The sequence below is a fragment of the Seriola lalandi genome, unplaced genomic scaffold (genome assembly GCF_002814215.2).
Source record: "Seriola lalandi dorsalis isolate HSWRI2012SDOR001 ecotype SW California unplaced genomic scaffold, Sedor1 jcf7180002054630, whole genome shotgun sequence".
Taxonomy (NCBI): domain Eukaryota; kingdom Metazoa; phylum Chordata; class Actinopteri; order Carangiformes; family Carangidae; genus Seriola; species Seriola lalandi.
The window spans coordinates 1448699-1453622 of NW_019525183.1; the positions used below are offsets into that span (position 1 = coordinate 1448699).

Here is a 4924-nt window from a genome sequence, read left to right on the forward strand (position 1 = left end):
ACAGCAGAGGGAGGCCTGTCTGATACCCGAACCGACCCAGAATAAATAAACACATCTAACCTTTTGTAGCTCAGTGATTGATGAAAATGATCTCATTTTAATGCCTACCCATGTTCCTACACCATGTAGAAGGGTACTCTGCATCCAAGTCAGCGGCCGACAATAAGTCATTTGTAACCTTAACGCTACTACGGTGAGCTCTAAAATGTCAAACAAACTGAATGGAAAACCCACAAAAACTGTTTGAAATATCAGTCCTAACATTACTTTTGAGAACTCATTTAAAATGCACCTACACGAAGCTTATTTACTATTATAGCAGTTTCTCAGTATTTTCAAACTTTACACAACAATATGTCTAAATCATAACTCAATGATTGCAACCTAGGAGGTCATGATGTAACATTTGGATCAGTGTTTGTCTTTTTTTACAGAGACGGTATCATATCACCGCATTACAAAATTAGGATTACCCTCGACTCTTCACTCTACTGGCAACGTAAGAGAACATATCCAAAAATAAATACAAGTGCTCAGGACACATTACGTCTTTACATAGAAAATAGCTGTTTGCTGCTGTGTTAAGTTTAAAATCTGGTGTAAAGCCACTTTACTACATATACCTCCATCCGGGCCACAGCAGCTGACCGACCACACCTGGAAAACACAAGAACAAACACCTGAAACACATGCAGGAAAACATGGCACAGAATATTTACTGTTTCTACACAGTTTACAAGTTTGAATTATTCAACTACAGTACTTTGCTTTTATTTGAGGTTATCTACGTATACTACATCATGTTTGTACATTGAATTTGACAAAGACACAAAACTGAGCACTACAGTCGTGCTTTAAAACATTAAGACGTGCTTGACTTATTTCCCCGCTAATGTACCAACTTATTATTTGCAGTATTAATGTGACTTGAATAAACCGGAACCACAAACTGCTATACCACGACATACATTTATTTACGAGGCTCGTCTCCGTATAGAGTTACAAATAAAACAAGCTCATTCATCACAAAACACAGGAGGGGGAATTCAACTTAAATCAAATCAAAGTCACACACATTTAAACACACACACACGCATGAAAACGACTGAAAACTGAAGTAAGTCAAAAGGTTTCGCATAAAGACAGTGCTAATGCTAAAGCTAAAGCACGCAGCTAATCAGTTAGCTCGTTAGCCTTACCTTTGCGCCGCAGGTGTGTTCTGCGTCCAACTCATACTCCACAATAACGGTCCGTTTCTTTAGTTGTTTTTTTTTTGTTGCTCGGTCTCATTCTAGTAAACAAACAAAATCCGCTCAAATGTCGGTTTTACTCTGTGTCTCCGTGAGCTTTTCCATATTTGTTTCTCCCACAGTGTCACGGCGCAGACGTCAGCCGACGTCGGTGCACAAACACCTGATTGGTCGGCTGACTCTGGTCCGCCTAACGACCGCTTCCGATTGGTGAAAATAACTTATCGTTTCAATCGGCAAATGTTTGACTGTGATTAACATCAGTCATTAGTACAGTTCTAATAACAACATTAAAGCACCGTTGTGTAAACTCTTGATGCCGTCTCTGTTCATCAATCTGACACGTGCACTTTCTCTTTTCATCACCATCAATGAAGAGTCAGAGTCATAGTCAGAGTCAGTCTGAGCCTGGTGTGCTACATGATGTCTTCCCCCCTTTACATCTTGGCTGTCTTCCTCATGGCTCCCGTGCACCTCACAGACCTGATTGTACTATTTCAGACTATTAAAGTTAAAACTGTTTAATTATTTATACTAGTGGATATTTAGGTGCTAAGGGTGAGGGGTCGTTTAAACTATTTACAACCACTGATACAGATCACCCTATGGGCATGTGTAGGGGGGTAATTTATATATTATTACTAAGTGGGGCACAGAACATAGGGGTGTTTGGCTGCTGCCCAAAACACCAGTTGTACAGGTTGTATGTTGAAATCTCTTTTTTTAATAGGACTTACAAGTCTTGACAAAGACGCTTCTTTTCTTTTCACCTCTGACCCAGTGGCTTAAAGAGTTAGAGGGATACTTTACAGACTCAGAGTTTGCCAGTTCAAATCTTATCTCATCTTACTAGTTTCCAGGACCAACACACAGACGCTCTTCAGTGTATTAAACATCAAAAAAAGCCCTCATTTAGTAAGGTATGAATGTAAGAAAATGACATAGTATAGTAAGTTACTGGTGCAGTATTTGACTTTTATTTTAAGGAGGTGTTGACAGGATGGTAACATGTCTACATAGGCAGGCAGGCAGGCAGGCACACAAACACTCTAAATGAACATGCACCATGTGACTGAGACCCTGTGTTACAGCCCCTAATGTCTCCTGTGATATATTGTTTGTATGTTTGTTGATGACATGTTTTTACCTCAACAGGATCCCACCTGGATCCACTCAAGCTGTAGATCTGAAGGATGAGGTGGTTTTGAACCCTCTTCAGCCACTGGACAGCAATACGGGTGTCTGTCACCCAAGTGACGGTGGCCAAGTAGTTCCTCACTGAGGGCAGGAAAGAAAAGACAGATCTGTCCCCTTATCCTTTAGCTGCTGTTCTCACACATCACATGACCGCAGTGTATTCATTAAGCCGTCTGGGAACATATCAGCAAGGACATTGTATGAGAACGCAGCTGCAGACTGTCCCGCCACAACTGCTGAGTTACATTCAGCGGAATAAAACTCCCTTGTTTATGCAACTTAATCGCAGTAATTTCCACCACATGACACTGTTTATCTCTCACTTTCTTGTTTAATAGATCCACATAATAAAAACTGTTACGTTACCTTGTGCTGAATGAGGCTGGAACAAGGACCTCTGTGATTTCTGTCACGTTGTCAGTGTTCACAACAAACAGTTTCACAACCCGGTTGGGAGTACCTGGCTGCACCAGACAAGAACGTCAAATACACCAGATAATACGACTACACCGACAAGTCTGAACCCAGAGCGCGTGGGCCATCGTTATAAACAACACAATGATCCCAGAACAAGCTCGTTAGGGTGAAACAAGCTGTGTGTGTGTGTGTGTGTGTGTTTTGATGTCTCACCTTTGGATATGCAATGGAAACAGTGCTGGGGTACTGCTTCGCGCCGTACCAGGTGTACTCTATGTTGCGGACCTCCGTGTCGTTGAACTCAGCGTAAGCCACATGCTCCCCCCCTCAGGTGACCACCACAGGCCCTGATTGGTTGAGAACATCTCCTCTGGAAGGGGGAAAGTGTGAAGCTGATTTAGTTCAGTTCCTTATGCTATAAATAAATAAAACAAGCATGTGCTCACGATTGTGGTCAAAAGGTTTTTCACAGTGAAATGCTGGAGAAACGATGACATCAAAAAAGCATTGCTAAGATTTCTGACCCGGCTCACACTTTGTTTGCTTCAACAACACCGACGCAAATGTCACAATTTTGTAGTTATTTCCCTTGAATGTTTGTACTTTCTGTCTCTGTCCCGTTTGCCTCCTTGTTGATCGTCTGCCCCACCTGTGTTCAATCACCCTCTCCTCCCAGGTGTGTGCGCGCACACACGCGCACTCCCCTTTGTCTGTCTGTCGCTGCCCCTGGTCTCCAGCTTCCAGCCCGAGTCACAGCCGGAGCTGGCGGCGGTCCAGCCAACCAACCCGGTCAACTCCTGGTCACCCTCCGGAGAGACCCGGTCTTCGCCGTCGGCCTCCAGAACCAACCCTAAACCCTAAACCCTAACCCTAAAAAATGAATGACACCCTCATAGTTTCACACGTGCCACTCACCCTCATAGACCCAGTCTGGGATCCCATTTAAAAGCCAGTTGTCCTCTCCGTTGAACGTGACCTGCTGTCGTGCGGACCCGGGGCTCGTCTTTATGTACACATTATTCCCCCAAACAAAGGCCTGGAAATGCAAACACACACACACACACACACACACACACACACAAGTTCAGAAAGGCTTTGTGTCCTGAACCCTCAGAGACATCACATGTTTTGAAGCCTTTGGGGAAGTGTTTGGAAAAGGTTGTGCTCGATCGCCTCGTCTATCACCCGCTTCAAAGCAGAAAATGTCACTCAGAGTTATGTGCACATACAAGCTTGTCCACAGCCTCACCAGTTTGTGTCCTTGGGGGGCCCAGGCGAAGTACTGGACTTCATCAGGAATGTCAGAGGGCGTGAAAAATGTCCTTTGCACTTCACTTCTTCAGCTGCAGCCAGCTCCAAAACATCTTATTTTGAAAGGGATATAATGAAATAGGCAGATAATGTTTAACTGTGCACCAACTTTTTACGAGAGTAAAATAAAGACATTAAGATTCATAGTCGGGAACTTACTCTAACAACCGGTCAGTGAATATGAAGCTGTAAACGAGTGTCTCCACAGCTAACGGGGCAAAAACAAAACGAGCCATCGCTCGGCAGCTTTAAAACTTTCATCAGATCAACGTGAATAAAAGGCCGACGTACCTCGGAGCGGTTGCTCATGAACGCAACATATTTGCGGTCTGCAGACAGCTGGTAGTCGTACGCGTTCTTCTCCTTCTGTGTCGGAGGAGAAGCACAAACTTTTCACATTTCACATGGAGTTTTCATGCTGTTGTCATGTGGTTTATAATGTTTACACAGAAGAAACACAGATGTGGATGGGTGGGGGGGGACCGGACCTACAAACTTGTCTTTGCTCAAGAACTCCTCGGACTTTCCTGTGAGCACATCGTGGAGGTAGACGGAGCCTTCGGACTTACGGAGATACTCATTATCTGTAGTGGATGATCAGCAAAGGGAAATGCAGAGCAGTGACTGCTTTGTTGTGACATCACAAAGTTACAGGAAGTCCCGACGGCTGGTTTTAAGGCTGTGTGCATTTCTCTGTGGACTGAGGCTTTGATACTTTCACAGTATCAATATAGAAGCTAGAGCTGATC

At 43.9% G+C, this 4924-nt stretch overlaps 2 long non-coding RNA genes across 5 annotated transcripts in view; one reads left to right on the forward strand and one right to left on the reverse strand.

Annotated features, from left to right (window-relative positions):
• LOC147818340 (uncharacterized) overlaps nt 1-1564 on the forward strand; it is a 3552-nt gene extending 1988 nt beyond the window's left edge. Inside the window, exon 2 of the long non-coding RNA XR_015438080.1 lies at nt 1161-1564. This is a non-coding gene — a long non-coding RNA (uncharacterized LOC147818340). The remainder of the gene's footprint in view (nt 1-1160) is intronic.
• Nucleotides 1-4924, reverse strand: part of LOC111665274 (uncharacterized) — a 33498-nt gene that overhangs the window by 14662 nt on the left and 13912 nt on the right. Inside the window, exons 2-7 of one of the 4 annotated variants that reach the window (XR_015438076.1) lie at nt 4668-4759; nt 4467-4541; nt 4114-4228; nt 3780-3900; nt 3078-3234; nt 2814-2911 (exon numbers count right to left, since the gene is read on the reverse strand). This is a non-coding gene — a long non-coding RNA (uncharacterized LOC111665274). The other 3 variants (XR_015438079.1, XR_015438077.1, XR_015438078.1) reach the window with 3 other exon arrangements.